The sequence below is a fragment of the Schistocerca serialis genome, chromosome 7 (assembly GCF_023864345.2).
Source record: "Schistocerca serialis cubense isolate TAMUIC-IGC-003099 chromosome 7, iqSchSeri2.2, whole genome shotgun sequence".
NCBI classification, from domain to species: domain Eukaryota; kingdom Metazoa; phylum Arthropoda; class Insecta; order Orthoptera; family Acrididae; genus Schistocerca; species Schistocerca serialis.
The window spans coordinates 104,340,954-104,360,352 of record NC_064644.1 but is presented as its reverse complement, the minus strand read 5'-3'; positions in this window follow the sequence as shown (position 1 = coordinate 104,360,352).

Below are 19,399 nucleotides of genomic sequence, written 5' to 3'. Positions count from 1 at the left end.
TTAATACCTACTCCGAATTTTTCTTTTCTTTCCTTTACTGCTTGCTCAATATACAGATTGAACAACATCGGGGAGAGGCTACAACCCTGTCTTACTCCCTTCCCAACCACTGCTTCCCTTTCATGTCCCTCGACTCTTATAACTGCCATCTGGTTTCTGTACAAATTGTAAATAGCCTTTCGCTCCCTGTATTTTACCCCTGCCACCTTTAGAATTTGAAAGAGAGTATTCCAGTCAACATTGTCAAAAGCTTTCTCTAAGTCTACAAATGCTAGAAACGTAGGTTTGCCTTTCCTTAATCTTTCTTCTAAGATAAGTCGTAAGGTCAGTATTGCCTCACATGTTCCAGTGTTTCTACGGAATCCAAACTGATCTTCCCCGAGGTTGGCTTCTACTAGTTTTTCCATTCGTCTGTATAGAATTCGTGTTAGTATTTTGCAGCTGTGACTTATTAAGCTGATAGTTCGGTAATTTTCACATCTGTCAACACCTGCTTTCTTTGGGATTGGAATTATTATATTCTTCTTGAAGTCTGAGGGTATTTCGCCTGTTTCATACATCTTGCTCACCAGATGGTAGAGTTTTGTCAGGACTGGCTCTCCCACGGCCGTCAGTAGTTCCAATGGAATATTGTCTACTCCGGGGGCCTTGTTTCGACTCAGGTCTTTCAGTGCTCTGTCAAACTCTTCACGCAGTATCATATCTCCCATTTCATCTTCATCTACATCCTCTTCCATTTCCATAATATTGTCCTCAAGTACATCGCCCTTGTATAGACCCTCTATATACTCCTTCCACCTTTCTGCTCTCCCTTCTTTGCTTATAACTGGGTTTCCATCTGAGCTCTTGATATTCATACAAGTCGTTCTCTTATCTCCAAAGGTCTCTTTAATTTTCCTGTAGGCGGTATCTATCTTACCCCTAGTGAGATAGGCCTCTACATCCTTACATTTGTCCTCTAGCCATCCCTGCTTAGCCATTTTGCACTTCCTGTCGATCTCATTTTTGAGACGTTTGTATTCCTTTTTGCCTGTTTCACTTACTGCATTTTTATATTTTCTCCTTTCATCAATTAACTTCAATATTTCTTCTGTTACCCAAGGATTTCTACTAGCCCTCGTCTTTTTACCTACTTGATCCTCTGCTGCCTTCACTACTTCATCCCTCAAAGCTACCCATTCTTCTTCTACTGTATTTATTTCCCCCATTCCTGTCAATTGCTCCCTTATGCTCTCCCTGAATCTCTGTACAACCTCTGGTTCTTTTAGTTTATCCAGGTCCCATCTCCTTAAATTCCCACCTTTTTGCAGTTTCTTCAGTTTTAATCTACAGGTCATAACCAATAGATTGTGGTCAGAGTCCACATCTGCCCCTGGAAATGTCTTACAATTTAAAACCTGGTTCCTAAATCTCTGTCTTACCATTATATAATCTATCTGATACCTTTTAGTATCTCCAGGGTTCTTCCATGTATACAACCTTCTTTCATGATTCTTAAACCAAGTGTTAGTTATGATTATGTTGTGCTCTGTGCAAAATTCGACCAGGCGGCTTCCTCTTTCATTTCTGTCCCCCAATCCATATTCACCTACTATGTTTCCCTCTCTCCCTTTTCCTACACTCGAATTCCAGTCACCCATGACTATTAAATTTTCGTCTCCCTTCACAATCTGAATAATTTCTTTTATTTCATCATACATTTCTTCAATTTCTTCGTCATCTGCAGAGCTAGTTGGCATATAAACTTGTACTACTGTAGTAGGCGTGGGCTTCGTATCTATCTTGGCCACAATAATGCGTTCACTATGCTGTTTGTAGTAGCTTACCCGCATTCCTATTTTCCTATTCATTATTAAACCTACTCCTGCTTTACCCCTATTTGATTTTGTGTTTATAACCCTGTAGTCACCTGACCATAAGTCTTGTTCCTCCTGCCACCGAACTTCACTAATTCCCACTATATCTAACTTCAACCTATCCATTTCCCTTTTTAAATTTTCTAACCTACCTGCCCGAATAAGGGATCTGACATTCCACGCTCCGATCCGTAGAACGCCAGTTTTCTTTCTCCTGATAACGACATCCTCTTGAGTAGTCCCCGCCCGGAGATCCGAATGGGGGACTATTTTACCTCCGGAATATTTTACCCAAGAGGACGCCATCATCATGTAATCATACAGTAAAGCTGCATGCCCTCGGGAAAAATTACGGCTGTAGTTTCCCCTTGCTTTCAGCCGTTCGCAGTACCAGCACAGCAAGGCCGTTTTGGTTATTGTTACAGGGCCAGATCAGTCAATCATCCAGACTGTTGCCCTTGCAACTACTGAAAAGGCTGCTGCCCCTCTTCAGGAACCACACGTTTGTCTGGCCTCTCAACAGATACCCCTCCGTTGTGGTTACACCTACGGTACGGCTATCTGTATCGCTGAGGCACGCAAGCCTCCCCACCAACGGCAAGGTCCATGGTTCATGGGGGGGGATTATATATATATATATATATATATATATATATATATATATATATAATAAAATGTTTAGATATAGGGAAATAATGACATTAATTTTTCGGTGCTCGGAAAAGTACAATAAGCTGGCCTATGCCTGTAAATGGATTCATATTAGTTCTGCATGGACGAAATAGTCTTTCTCTTGTTGTAGATTTCTGCTGACCAATTAATAATACTACGCCGTATCCACCTACAAAATCTTGACCGTGTCCATGATAGGGTAATCGGATCTTCATGACAACTCCGAAGTACACAGGTGGGCTTCTTCAATTCTTCTCTATTACAGTACTATTTAGAATAATAACTAAATTTTTCACTAACGAAATTCGAATGTATTATTTCTTCTACACACATAAAAATATAGACTTTTCACTTATTTTCATAACCAAAATGGCTACCGCCGATTACGCTCTAAAATAACGTGCGTCTACCGTCGTTCATTAGCAGAGAGTGAGTCCTTCCTGTTACCGAGGAACAGGAAAAACATCTTTTCAAACATTTGAAAATCAAAAATACATGAGGGTAGGCGCAGGCTCTACGCTGGACTACCACTTCACCTTTCTTCTTTGCCTTTAAAGAAAACGTAAACATAGAAGCAAGAAACGCAAAAGGTACATCACAAGTGGAAGATTATTCCAGAAGAGTTCCTGCTACTGAGAAGAACTTCGAACGATGGAATGGGACAAAAGGGATGTTGCTCTGGTGGGAACGAGTGTTTCTTCCAAACTGTTCAGTCGAGAGCGTTAAGGTCGAGGACATATAAGGGGGACAGCGTACGTTGATAAGACAGCAGAGAAGTCAGACTGTATGGAAATATCTACTCTTCTCAGCACGCAGCCAGGATAAAGCTATGCATATGATGGTGAAATATGATCAAGGAGTCGAACGTCACAGATATAACTAACACATGTGTTCAGAATCAATTCCTGACTCCAACATCTTTCCTGAGAAAGGCTTTGTTCGATGACATCGCTGTAACCAATAACTGGAAGTGTAAGTGTTTGTACAAGTTTCTTTTTAAGGGCAAGAGGGAATAGCTGTTTATAATTTTTAGGGTGTGGAGGGACGCTGATGCCTTCTTGCGCACTGCAGTTTCGTGCTCAGTCTAATTTAAATTTTCATCTAGGCTCTTTGCTGAAGGAGAGAAGTTGGTAATTGTCCCATTTAGTATGAAAGATTGTAAGGCCTGCCGGTAATTCGGACTAATTAGTACTTCTTTAACAGCACTCTGATTCAAGTTGTAATGATTTCTGCTGTGTCTGATAGGTTTACTGAAAAAACTGAATTACTGACTGAGATATTGTTACTGAACCATTTACATTATTTGTATTTTATCCATAATGGATGCAGTTGAATTTCTTGACTGTTGCTATGTAGGATATAGAATAATAACCGGTACTAGAGACACTACTGGTTGGTTGGTTAGTTTAGGGGAGGGGACCAAGCAAGGAAGGATGGGGAAGGAAGTCAGCCGTGCCCTTTCAAAGGAATCATGCCTGCATCTGCGTGATGCGGTTTAGGGAAATCACGGAAAACCTAAATCAGGATGGCTGGACGGGGGGTGAACCGTCGTCGTCTCGAATGCGAGTCCAGTGCGCTAACCATTGCACCACCTCGCTCGCCCGACTATTGTTCTACTCATTGTTTATATTATTCTCCAACAGAAAAATATTGTACTTCTCCGACAAAATAAAACTGGCATAATACTGAAATACGTTTCCTTCTCTACTTGACAGGTATGATATTCATTAACGACATTGCTTTAATACAGCAGGAAAGTTGCAGGCTCATTGTCTAGGTAACAATGACAAGATGGATCAGTCAGAATTTTACAAGACTAACGGTATTATTCAGTTATCAATTAAGTTCACTGAGCACGCTTAACATCTCTTCTGATATAATTTGATGTGAACAGTATTAAGAGTTGGTGATGCTGTTGAGACTGTGGTCTCGGTTTCAGAGAGAGTGCTCCATTACATCAGACATTACAGGAAACAATGGTTAATAGCAAAACTTTTTGAGGCAGGCTCTTGATGTTATTTCGAGGTTAACTCATCTGGCCTCATTTTCCGCTCCCACTGTGTCCCGTAAAATGTGACTTGGCCTCACATCGGCCAACTTCCTGTCTTGCACGAGTTAATTTCATGCTCTCTGTATCGTGCCTAGTTCTGGTGCTCCGAGGGCGCACTCTCTGACGTAACAAAACAAGGCCCAGGAACGTTTACTCTCTAGCAAATATAAACCACCCAAATTCCCCCAACATTTCCTCTGTGACGTTACTTAGTGCAATAATAATTTACATAAAATTACAAATGTTCTTAAGGATCGTTTTACAAAAATAATATACAAATTTAATTTACTCACAGATAAATTTTCGAAGTTACAGAAGAACAAACATTTTTGCGTTTGCTTTTGTTTGTACAAAATTAGTTGTTACTTAAAAATCAATGGAAAAAATCACGTCCGTATTATACTGTTACAAATACATCCAAAGTCACTGGACAGGAAGGACACTTTCAGAAACTCCCGCAGGAATTCATATTCCGCGAGATGAGGCGACCTCTGAGGCCAATGGTGCAATGAGAGATCCTGTAACACATGTTCTGATAAAACTGCGAAGTAATATTCCTGCTTATGGACTCCTATGCCATGATTCCTGATGTCAAGTCACTGAAAATATTTGCAAATTTGTGGCAACGGCATTGACTGGACAATAAAGAACTATTTCTTTTAACTTTATTTTAAAAAGGCAAAGTCTTTTGGACAGTTAACAATGGCAAACACCTTATATGATACAAATCATTGTTATACGAAATTTTACTTACTTTATCTACGAAACATAAGACACTGGATTGTTTCCTTCTTCCTTCTACACGACAAGATACAGATATATGTGTATTTATTGTGACGTTATGCCAATTATAATTGGACCAATATCTTTTAAACTTTATTTTATTTTGGAAAATGACCAACTTCCCAGTTGTCCTGTTTTAATTACGTTATGCAATTAATGTCTGACTGAATTAGGTTGGAGGCCACTTGCTTGGTGACGGAACGATCGAACGTCATAAGCGCTCAGTCGTTGGTTGTTTTACTTTTGAGAGTCGAACCTGCATGTTAATCCGAATTCCGATTAACTTTTAACAAAACAATTCCTTTTATAGGAACATAAGCTATGTGCATGGTTATTCGTCACGAAGCGCGCCATTAACCAACAATGACCATTTTGGCCAGACTTTAATTTTCATTAAAACTAGCAAAGTCAATGAATCTGATATTATTCAAACAGAAAAATAATCAGCATTTGCAATAATTTAAATGATAAACGAGAATAACTGCACCTTCTCTTTACTTACCGCATCTCAAGTGAGTCCTCCTGTCCGAGATGAGCTCTCCATGCTACTCTATACGCTGCAAGTCTGTTCATCTTCGAATAACTGCTGCAATTACATCCTTATGAATCCGCTTATTGTATTCATCTCTTGAACTTCCTCTCAAATTTTTAACCCCCATAATTCCATAACATACTAAATAGCGTTGATTCCTTGATGACTCAGAACCTGTCCTATAAACTTATCCTTATCAGATTGTGCGACAAAATTTCTCTACTCCCCAGTTATTTTCAGCACCGCCTCGTTTGTTAACTACCCATCTAATCTTCAGCACTGTTTTGTAACGCGTCTCAAAACATTCTATTATCTTCTTGTCTAAACTGTTTATCGTACATGTTTAACTTGCATACATGTCTACACTCCAGACAAATACCTTCAGAAAAGAGTTCCTAACACTGGAGTCTACATTCGATGCCGATTCCGCTTCTTCAGAATTGCTTTTCTTACCATTACCAGTCTACATTTTACGTCCTCTCTCCTTCGGGTATCAACAGTTACTGTGCTGCCCAAACTGGAAAACTCGTCTATTTCTTTAAGTCTCTTGTATCCTAAACCAATTCCTTCAGCATCACTTGCTTTATTTCGACAAAATTCCATTATCCTTCCAGAATGAAATTTTCACTCTGCAGCGGAGCGTGCGCTGATTTGAAACTTTCTGGCAGATTAAAACTGCGTGCTGGACAGAGACTCGAACTCGGAACCTTTACCTTTCACGGGCAGGTGCTCTACCAACTGAGCTATGCAAGCACGACTCACGATGCGTCCTCACAATTTTACTTGGATGGTAGGAGACGAGGTACTGACGGAAGTAAAACTGTGACTCGTACTTGAGTAGCTCAGTTGGTAGAGCACCTGAAAAGCAAATATCATTAGTTCGAGGTTTCCATTATCCTTGTTTTCCTTTTGTTAATGTTCATCTTATATCCTCCTTTCAAGACACTGTCCACTACTTTAAACTGTTCTTCCATGTCCTTTGCTCTCTGTGATAGATTTACTTACAATGCCATAAGGAAACCTCAGAGTTTTTATTTCTTCTCCTTGAATTTTAATTCCAATTTCCAATTTTTTTTATTTCCTTTACTGCTTGCTCATTGTACAGATTGAATAACACTGAGGTAGGCTACAACCCTGTCACATCTCACTCCCTTCTCAACTGCTGCTTCTCTTTCATGCCACTCGACTCTTATAACTGCCGTCTGGATTCTGTAGAAGTTGTAAATAGCCTTTAGCTCGCTATATTTTACCCCTGGTACCTCCATAATTTCAAAGATACTATTCCATTCAACACTCTCAGAACTTCCTCTGTGTACACAAATGCTATAAACGTAAACTTGCGTTTCCTTCACCTATTCTATAAGATAAGTCGTAGGACCAGTATTACCTCAGATGCTCCTATGTTTCTCCGAAATTCGAACTGATCTTCCCCGAGGTCAGCTTCCACCACTTTTTCCATTCTTCTGTAAGGAATTCGTATTACTATTTTGCAACTATGCTTAATGAAATGACAGTGAGTAATTTTCAACCTGTCAGCAACTGTTTTCTTTGGAACTGCTGTTATTACGTTATTCTTGAAGTCTGAGAGTATTTCGCCCGTCTCAAACGTCTTGCATTCAAGGTGAAAGAGTTTTGTCACTGCTGGCTCTCCTAAGGCTATCTGTAGTTCTGAAGGAATGTCATCTACTCCAAGAGCCTTGTTTCGACATAAGTCTTTCCGTGCTCTGTCAAATTCCTCTTGCAGTATCATATCTCCCATCTCATCTCGATCTACATAATATTCTGTTTTCATACTACTGCCTTCAGGTTTATCTCACTTGCATAGAACCTCTTTGCTAACGACTGATTTGCAATCGGAGCTCTCGATATTTATACAGCTGCTCCTCTTTGCTCTGGAGGCTTCATTAATTTTTCTGTAGGCGGTATATATCTTTTCCTAATGAAATATGATCCTAAATCCTTGCATTTGTCCTCTAGCTATTCCTACTTAACCTTTTAGCACTTATGTCAATCTCATTTTTTGAACGTTTGTATTTACTTTCGCCTGCTTCGTTAATTCCATTTTTATGTTTTGTCCTTTCATCAGTTAAATGCAATATCTCTTGTGTTATCCAAGAATTTCAACTGGGCCTTGCCTTTTCACCTATTTTATCCTCCGCTGTCTTCACTATTTCATCTATTAAAGCTACCCATTCATCTTCTACCGTATTCGTTTCCCCTTTTCTAGTCAACCGCTTTCTAATGCACCCGCTGAAACTCTCAACAATCTTTAGTTCTTTCATGTTAATTTTGTACCTTTTTGCATTTATTTTATTTCAATCTACAGTTCATAAGCAATAAATAGTGGTCAGAGTCCAAATCTGCCGCTGAAAATGCCTCACAATATAAAATTTGGTTTCAAAATCTCTGTCTTCCCATTATATAATCAACCTGAAACCTTCGGGTGTCTCCAGGTCTCTTCGACGTATACAGCCTTCTTTCATGAGTCTTAAACAAAGTGTCAGCGACGACTAAATTATGATCTGTGAAAAATTCTGCCACGAGTTTTCGTCCTTCATTCCTTTCCCTAGAGCTCGTTCATTTACAATTGTTCCGTCTCTCTCTTTTCCCTCTATCGAATTCCAGTCTCCTATCACTACTAAATTTTCGCCTCCCTTAACTATTTGAATAATTTGTTGTGTCTCATCATATACTTCTTCAGTCCGTTCGTCATCTGCAGAGATGGTTGGCGTACAAACTTGTACTATTGTGATAGATGTGGGCTTCGTGCCTATCGTGACTACGATAATGCGATTACTATGCTGTTCACAGTAGCTTACAGGCATTACTATTTCCTTATTCACTATTAAAGCACTCCCTGCATTACCGCTCTTTGACTTCGTATTTATAACCTTGTATTCACCTGACAAGAAGTTCTGTTCCTCCTGGCACCGAACTTCAATAACACACAATTTATCTATCTTCAACCTATCCATTTACCTTTTCGCATTTTCTGATTTACTTGCCCGATTTATGGATTTAACATTCCACCCTCCCATCCGTAAAACGCCATTTTGTTTCTTCTGATGATAACTTTCTCCTGAATAGTCCGTGCACAGAGATCCGAATGGGTGACTGTTTTACAAGACCAGATCGGTCAGACTGTTACCTCTGCAACTACGGAAAAGCCTGCTGCCCCTCTTCAGGAGTTACGGGTTTGTGTGGCCTCTCAACAGATGCCCCTCCGTTGTGGTTACACCTATATTACGGCTATCTGTATCGCTGAGGCACGAAAGCCACACCACTGACGGCAGGGTCCCTTTAATTTGCACAATAAAATAAAATAAAATAAAAAATTTCTCGGAACAGTGCAAAACACTTAAAGGTTTGGTGAGCCCCTGTCGTCCTCGAATATAATATCTGGCTAGTGTGTTCCTCGTTCACCTTTTCACTTAAATGGTACGTACGTTCCTCAATGAACGCTAAATGTAAGAGGAAATGTTACATTCCAGCTTCTGGTCCGGAATGAATTAAAATACTCTACACGCTATTATTGTTACGAACGATTTTGTGGCAGTAATAAACAACCAGATTTTCGAAACTGCTAGTGTCATGGTCGAATGATTTAAGCTGTAGGTGGTGGAGTCTCTTACTTCGGCGAAAATTGCCCCACACAGCTGTAACTAAATTAGGCGTGTTGAAACGGAATACGATAAATGACTTGCGTCGCTTTTTGACCGTCCTCTCGGCTTGACACAGTTTGGGTAATGAACGGGCGAGGGAACAAACGAGCTTCACTAGTGAGGCATCTACCAGCAATTTACCACTTGGAGACAGGTAGCTTTATAGTTTCTAAGCGAATGTAAAAATTTACTCAAAATTTCAACATCTATTTATCTAGGAGACATATTGTAAACTGGGACGAATTTTTGAGAACCACCTTGTATTATATTTACACACGTCTTAAATTTAAGCGCCTCCTAGACAGTCAATAACACTGCGCAATAATTCCTAACGTGAAATAAGATTGAACGTGTAGGGACGACAATGAGAGTTTGCGGAGTTATACTGAGAACATTAAAAATTTTTGAAATATATTGCGCTGCTCGGAAATATTGTGTCGTCTATGGTCAATATTGAGAATATCCATGACAGTCTCACGCGTGCTACACATAAAAGGTCAGGGTAGGTCTGTTATGTAGAAAATGAGTTCAGAACAGAACGAAAGAGCATTCGAAATGTATCAATCATAGCCAGCATTCTGGGAGACGGCACTTGTAAATTTCAAGTCTTCGAGAGAACTGCTTGTAGCAAGGTATAGCAGCGTAATAGGTAAGCACTGACTTGGTGTAACTGCATCTCTCATCATACATTATTTTTAACCAACGTATAGAGGGAACCATTATCAGTAATATATGAAATGTTACAGAGCACAAAAAAGTTTTGACAATTTATTTTTTTCTTTGAACTTCTGTTCTCTCAACAAATTTTCGTGACTGATCTTTAATACTCCTCGAATCAATTTTTCATGCACCTCTTTCCCTGCTTGCAACAAATTAGAACTATTACAACAGCAGCAGCATCTTTATCGTCCAACATTCCAAACCACAGTATTATTGTACTATATTATTCACAATATAACCGTCTTGGGTCCGCTTAAGACTGGTGATACAAAATGGAGTGCGTACTCTTAAGATATCCGAGTTCTACTGAAACTGGTCTCTGTATGGAGACACAATATTGCGCTAAAGCAGGGCTTAACAAGTGGCCGGTTTTGAGCGCGAGTACTCGCGTCTGCTCAGGCACGTGCTCGCGAGCAGGTGCAAGGTCGGGGAGTAGGGAGGGAGGGGAGGGAGGGGAAATGCGCGCGCACGTATGAATAGGACCGCAGCGTGCCTATTGAATTCGCGCCGACTGTGTAACGTTAAAAGTACTACGATCAGCTCTAACAGTCACTTTGCTGGTTAAGAATCATGTCAAATCGCCGTTGTGTAACCCCAACCATGCTTTCGCAGTTCAGCCGCCATTGGGAGGAATTGTATCTGTTTACAGAAAAAGATGGTGTTGCAAAATGTTTAGTATGTCACAAGCGAAAGACTACGGAATTGGACAATGTGATGGACCAGATCGTGCACAGGAAGTTATTAAACTTAAAAGGAAGCTATCCGAAGAAGATCTGGCTGACGAAGAAAAGTCAACTGAGGCAGCTCTCAGAGTGAGCTACAAAACTGCTTTGTTTTTAGCAAAATCCCTGCGCCCCTTCACTGATGGCGATTTAATAAAAGATGTTTGGTAGTTGCAGCGGAACATTTGTGTCCATCTCAAGTTGAACAGTTTCGGATTGTGCCATTATCTGACATGACCATTATGCGTCGCATACAGGACATGGTAGACGACGTCCAGAGCCAGCTTGCAAATATCTATAAAGATTTTATGGCGTATTCTGTAGCTCTGGACGAAAGTGTTGATATCAGTGGAACAGCGCAGCTTTCCATATTTATTAGAGGTGTTAATATAGATCTTCAGGTGAGGAAGGAGCTCCTCGATGTAGTAGCCATGAAGAACACTACAACTGGAGGTGATATTTTAAGTAGTGTTGAAGAAAGTGTTGAAAATATAGGATTTTCGTGGAATTCTTTAGTTTCAGTGTCTACAGACGGTGCACCAGCGATGACAGGGAAAAAATTAGGTTTCGTTGCGCTGTTGAAGGAGAAAATGCAAAAACTGACCGTGCCGAATGAAATAAGGGACGTTCACTATGTGACCCACCAGGAAAACTTATGTGCAAAGAGTATCACTCTAAAAAATGTGATGAGTGTTGTTGTTCGTACAACCAATTATATAAGGAAGCATGGGCTACAACACAGACAATTTAAAAGCTTTCTTGAGGATGTAGAAAGCCAGTATGGTAGCCTGCCTTATTACAGCGAGGTCCGCTGGCTTAGTCGTGGCGAATTATTAAATCGAATTTTTGCCTATTAGATGAGATAAATATGTTCATGGAAATAAATAACATATGTGTTCCTGAATTGAAAGAGCCTTCATGGAAATGTGATCTCGCTTTCTTAGCAGATTTAACTAGCCATCTGAATGCTTTGAACATTTCACTACAAGGTATGTTGTGAAGCCCTGCACTAAAGTCTGTCTCACCGAAATATTGGTGAAGTCGTGCCTGCGCGCACAGAAGGTATCATGCTACGCCGCTATCTGCTGAATCGATAGAGGGAAGCAGTACTACACGATCCTCATCAGAAGAAAAAGCACGAAATCATGTGAGGGAAATTGCGAATGTTTAGCACTGTGCCACATCCCCCGCATCTCGCTTGATTCCTTTTTCTTTTAGCCCTCGTACAAACTAGATTTCTGGATCACGGTATCCTGAGAGTGTGGAATGCTCTGGTGACCTTTCCTCTGATTTACTGTTTGCGGGTGACACTTCAATCAACTGTGCAAGTGAACTCCATTCGCTTCTGTTCGTAAATATGTCAGCAGGCGATGGAAGGCTTTCCTGGTTGTGTTTTCATAGCTGATAATGTTAGCTTGCTTTTCTTTGTGATTTTATTTTCGAATATTCGGTGCCATGATGGTAAGTTACTTGCAAATGTCCAGGCTCTAATACTGTACGCCAGATGTGCCCCATTTGTGTTCACGTACGAATAACATCCAAGACAGAATACAGTCGGAAAGCTTGACAATTGAAACAGTATATACCGTTTTAAGCCGCAATATTCAGAAATTTTTAGGCAATACTACCGTTTCTAGGTCGGTTTAATACAATTTTATTTACGTGTTTCCTGGCTCTTTGTGTGTATGTCTTTCTTATTACACGGGTATTACATATATCACACGACTGAAAACGTGTAATATCATCCAGCGAACATAGATGCTGTATGTATATTCTTTACATTTTTATCAGTGTATGGCATGTATCCCATGCAGGCTCATTTTATTGCACAGGTAGTACATCATACCACTAAAGAATATGTAAAGTCAACCAGACAACACATACAATAATAACAAATTCTGGTAACCGGTAACAAATATTATATTTTGGATTATTGAGGGGGAAAGCAATAAGGAATATTAGAAACATATTAACTTGTTTTGAAGTGCAATTGTTACACAATCATCTTCTTAGACGATAGTTACATGTACGATCAAAAAATACACAAATATTCGATGGCCGGTAAGTGGAAAAGTACAAATCCGCAGTGGCTTTTTACATCTCTGTCAGTGATTTGTTACTGCAAAAAATACCAAGTTTTACCGCGGTTTGGTGTCCACGTAATACTATAGGTCCATCTGAAAACAGTTAGGTAAGTCATCTAGCCGGCCGAGGTGGCCGAGCGGTTCTAGGCGCTACAATCTGGAACCGCGTGGCCGCTACGGTCGCAGGTTCGAATCCTCCTCGGGCATGGATGTGTGTGATGTCCTTAGGTTAATTAGGATTAAATAGTTCTAAGTTCTAGGGGACTGATGACCTCAGAAGCTAAGTCCCATAGCGCTCAGAGCCATTTGTAAGTCATCTGGAAGGTCGGAGGAAGCCAATGGCGTTCCACCTACTAGAAGACCACGTCTATTGCAGCAATGAGGATGATGAAAGCCTTACTTTCGATATAGCACTTGTGTCTCACAGAAAGTCCGTGATGTGGTACAGAATTTTTCCATGGAAAAACACTGTATGGTCAAAATTATCCAGACACCCCCAAAAACACTTTTTACATTAGGTGCATTGTGCTCCCAACTGCTGCCAGGTACTCCATATCAGCGACCTCAGTAGTCATTAGACATCGTGAGAGAGTACAATGGGGTGCTCCGCGGAACTCACGGACTTCGAACGTCGTTAGGTGATTGGGTGTCACTGTGTCATACGTCTGTACGCGAGATTTTCACACTCCTAAACATCCCTAGGTCCACTGCTTCCGATGTGATAGTGAAGTGGAAACGTGAAGGGACACGTACAGCACAAAAGCGTATAGGCCGACCTCATCTGTTGACTGGCAGAGACCGCCGACATTTAAAGAGGGTCGTAATGTGTAATAGGCAGACATCTATCCAGACCATCACACACGAATTCCAAACTGCATCAGGATATACTGGAAGTACTAAGACAGTTAGGCGGGAGGTGAGAAAAACTGGATATCGTGGTCGAGCCGCTGCTCATAAGCCACACATAACGCCGGTAAGCGCCGAACGACGCCTCGCTTGGTGTAAGGAGCGTAAACATTGGACGATTGAAGAGTAGAAAAACGTTGTGTGGTGTGACGAATCACGGTACATAATGTGGCGATCCTACGACCGGGTGTGGCTACTGCGAATGCCCGGTGAACGTCATCTGCCAGCGTGTGTAGTGCCAACAGTAAAATTCGGAGGCGGTGGTGTTATGGTGTGGTCGTGTTTTTCATGGAGGGGCTTGCAACCGTCGTTGTTTTGCGTGGCACTGTCACAGCACAGGCCTACATTGATACTTTAAGCACCTTCTTGCTTCCCGCTGTTGAAGAGGAATTCGGGGATGGCGATAGTATCTTTCAACACGATGGAGCACATGTTCATAATGCACGAGCTTTGGCGAAGTGGTTACACGACAATTACATCCCTGTAATGGACTGGCCTGCACAGAGTCCTGACCTGAATATTATACAACTCCTTTAGGGATGTTTTGGAACGCCGATTTCGTACCAGGCCACACCGAGTGACATCGATGCCTCTCCTCATTGCAGCACTCCGTGAAGAATGTGCTGCCATTCCCCAAGAAACCTTCCGGCAAGTGATTGAACGTATGCCTGCGAGAGTGGAAGCTGTCATCAAGCCTACGGGTGGGCAAACACCATATTGAATTCCAGCATTACCGATGGAGGGCGTCACGAACTTGTGAGTCATTTTCAGTCAGGTGTCCGGATACTTTTGATTACATAGTGTAGATAGTTATAAATGCTGGTTTAGAATGTTTTAAGTAATTCGTAATTATTATGTATCTTGTTGCGTTTTCGCTTTCGAGGACAGTGGTGATATTAGTGAGAAGTTAGTGGCGCAAGTTGCTAGGTTCCTCGCGAAATAGGAAGTGTTGGTCACGATATCGCCCGCACGGCAAGTCTATGTGACATAAATTCCTTTTCACGTTGATTCACAGGAATAAGTTGGGCAGTTTCTGACGTCGATCCTGTGGGAACACCTAATATGAAAGCGGATCCTTATTATTATGGTTATTAATTGCTGTCTGATGCATGCTCAAACCGTAAGCCAAGTTTCCTGGGGGAGTGGGATAGTCAGCAGATTATACGAGGGCAGTTCAATAAGTAATGCAACACATTTTTTTTCTCGGGCAATTTTGGTTGAAAAAACCGGAAATTTCTTGTGGAATATTTTCAAACATTTCCGCTTCGTCTCCTATAGTTTCATTGACTTCCGACAGGTGGCAGCGCTGTACGGAGCTGTTAAAATGGCGTCTGTAACGGATGTGCGTTGCAAACAATGGGCAGTGATCGAGTTTCTTTTGGCGGAAAACCAGGGCATCTCAGATATTCATAGGTGCTTGCAGAATGTCTACGGTGATCTAGCAGTGGACAAAAGCACGGTGAGTCGTTGGGCAAAGCGTGTGTCATCATCGCCGCAAGGTCAAGCAAGACTGTCTGATCTCCCGCGTGCGGGCCGGCCGTGCACAGCTGTGACTCCCGCAATGGCGGAGCGTGCGAACACACTCGTTCGAGATGATAGACGGATCGCCATCAAACAACTCAGTGCTCAACTTGACATCTCTGTTGGTAGTGCTGTCACAATTGTTCACCAGTTGGGATATTCAAAGGTTTGTTCCCGCTGGGTCCCTCGTTGTCTAACCGAACACCATAAAGAGCAAAGGAGAACCATCTGTGCGGAATTGCTTGCTCGTCATGTGGCTCAGGGTGACAATTTCTTGTCAAAGATTGTTACAGGCGATGAAACATGGGTTCATCACTTCGAACCTGAAACAAAACGGCAATCAATGGAGTGGCACCACACCCACTCCCCTACCAAGAAAAAGTTTAAAGCCATACCCTCAGCCGGTAAAGTCATGGTTACAGTCTTCTGGGACGCTGAAGGGGTTATTCTGTTCGATATCCTTCCCCATGGTCAAACGATCAACTCTGAAGTGTATTGTGCTACTCTTCAGAAATTCAAGAAACGACTTCAGCGTGTTCGTAGGCACAAAAATCTGAACGAACTTCTCCTTCTTCATGAAAACGCAAGACCTCACACAAGTCTTCGCACCCGAGAGGAGCTCACAAAACTTCAGTGGACTGTTCTTCCTCATGCACCCTACAGCCCCGATCTCGCACCGTCGGATTTCCATTGTTTGGCCCAATGAAGGACGCAATCCGTGGGAGGCACTAAGCGGATGATGAAGAAGTTATTGATGCAGTACGACGTTGGCTCCGACATCGACCAGTGGAATGGTACCGTGCAGGCATACAGGCCCTCATTTCAAGGTGGCGTAAGGCCGTAGCATTGAATGGAGATTACGTTGAAAAATAGTGTTGTGTAGCTATAAGACTGGGGAATAACCTGGTGTATTTAAATGCTGAATAAAACAACCCCTGTTTCAGAAAAAAATGTGTTGCATTACTTATTGAACTGCTCTCGTATTATTGATGTCCTCTCTGTCACCGAGTTTCCACTCCTTCTACGCGTTGTATACTCTCAATTTAAGTTCAAGGATGTGGCAGGGTGCACAGATATCGTAAATACGAACTTCCCTGTTGTGCACTGGGTTCAAAATGGTTCAAATGGCTCTGAGCACTATGGGACTTAACATCTTAGGTCATCAGAACTTAGAGCTACTTAAACCTAACTAACCTAAGGACATCACACACACCCATGCCCGAGGCAGGATTCGAACCTGCGACCGTAGCAGTCCCGCGGTTCCGGACTGCAGCGCCAGAACCGCTAGACCACCGCGTGTGCACTGGGTCCTATGCAAAGAAGGACATGACACTGCCAATATAATATTACCTCTGGGATTGACTGGCAGCTGAAATTAGTGAACCTCATCGAAAGAATGTTGTATATTTTTCCTTGTACCTACCGACAAAACGGGAAGCCTCCCTAGTGTCGGTTGTTAGAGTGTGTATCTACTTCTGCATGTTCACACATACTCCGCATGCCACAACTATCGGTGTCTAAATAAGTGAAACGCCAACGATGTGCTAGCAGACGGCATTTCCAGATGTAGGCATGAAATTGCGCGGAAGTCACGTGAGTAAAAACCAACATACTGTTAACGAACAATTTTTCGATCTTAAAACAAATCAAAATGTAAATAACTTAATTACAGACCACTGTTGATGCTTTACCTCAATAAAGCGAAACGCGTCTGGTGATAAAAAGAGACACATTTTTTGTAGTTACAACGACAGAACAAAAATTCGCTAAAAATCTTCCGTTTTCTCTGAGACGAAAAGTCGACTTATCACCCTGTCGTGAATTTGAATGGGGTATGTTATCCTGTACTATGTGGTTTTCAAGAGTCCCAAATCTACATCTACATCTACATCTATACTCCGCGAGCCACCTTACGGTGTGTGGCGGAGGGTACTTATTGTACCACTATCTGATCCCCCCTTCCCTGTTCCATTCACGAATTGTGCGTGGAAAGAACGACTGCTTGTAAGTCTCCGTATTTGCTCTAATTTCTCGGATCTTTTCGTTGTGATCATTACGCGAGATATATGTGGGCGGTAGTAATATGTTGCCCATCTCTTCCCGGAATGTGCTCTCTCGTAATTTCGATAATAAACCTCTCCGTATTGCGTAACGCCTTTCTTGAAGTGTCCGCCACTGGAGCTTGTTCAGCATCTCCGTAACGCTCTCGCGCTGACTAAATGTCCCCATGACGAATCGCGCTGCTTTTCGCTGGATCATGTCTATCTCTTCTATTAATCCAACCTGGTAAGGGTCCCATACTGATGAGCAATACTCAAGAATCGGACGAACAAGCGTTTTGTAAGCTACTTCTTTCGTCGATGAGTCACATTTTCTTAGAATTCTTCCTATGAATCTCAACCTGGCGCCTGCTTTTCCCACTATTTGTTTTATGTGATCATTCCACTTCAGATCGCTCCGGATAGTAACTCCTAAGTATTTTACGGTCGTTACCGCTTCCAGTGATTTACCACCTATGGCATAATCGTACTGGAATGGATTTCTGCCCCTACGTATGCGCATTATATTACATTTATCTACGTTTAGGGAAAGCTGCCAGCTGTCGCACCATGCATTAATCCTCTGCAGGTCCTCCTGGAGTACGTACGAGTCTTCTGATGTTGCTACTTTCTTGTAGACAACCGTGTCATCTGCAAATAGCCTCACGGAGCTACCGATGTTGTCAACTAAGTCATTTATGTATATTGTAAACAATAAAGGTCCTATCACGCTTCCCTGCGGTACTCCCGAAATTACCACTACATCTGCAGATTTTGAACCGTTAAGAATGACATGTTGTGTTCTTTCTTCTAGGAAATCCTGAATCCAATCACAAACCTGGTCCGATATTCCGTAAGCTCGTATTTTTTTCACTAAACGTAAGTGCGGAACCGTATCAAATGCCTTCCTGAAGTCCAGGAATACGGCATCAATCTGCTCGCCAGTGTCTACGGCACTGTGAATTTCTTGGGCAAATAGGGCGAGCTGAGTTTCACATGATCTCTGTTTGCGGAATCCATGTTGGTTATGATGAAGGAGATTTGTATTATCTAAGAACGTCATAATACGAGAACACAAAACATGTTCCATTATTCTACAACAGATTGACGTAAGCGAAATAGGCCTATAATTATTCGCATCTGATTTATGACCCTTCTTGAAAATGGGAACGACCTGCGCTTTCTTCCAGTCGCTAGGTACTTTACGTTCTTCCAGCGATCTACGATAAATTGCTGATAGAAAGGGGGCAAGTTCTTTAGCATAATCACTGTAGAATCTTAAGGGTATCTCGTCTGGTCCGGATGCTTTTCCGCTACTAAGTGATAGCAGTTGTTTTTCAATTCCGATATCGTTTATTTCAATATTTTCCATTTTGGCGTCCGTGCGACGGCTGAAGTCAGGGACCGTGTTACGATTTTCCGCAGTGAAACAGTTTCGGAACACTGAATTCAGTATTTCTGCCTTTCTTCGGTCGTCCTCTGTTTCGGTGCCATCGTGGTCAACGAGTGACTGAATAGGGGATTTAGATCCGCTTACCGATTTTACATATGACCAAAACTTTTTAGGGTTCTTGTTTAGATTGTTTGCCAATGTTTTATGTTCGAATTCGTTGAATGCTTCTCTCCTTGCTCTCTTTACGCTCTTTTTCGCTTCGTTCAGCTTTTCCTTATCAGCTATGATTCGACTACTCTTAAACCTATGATGAAGCTTTCTTTGTTTCCGTAGTACCTTTCGTACATGATTGTTATACCACGGTGGATCTTTCCCCTCGCTTTGGACCTTAGTCGGTACGAACTTATCTAAGGCGTACTGGACGATGTTTCTGAATTTTTTCCATTTTTGTTCCACATC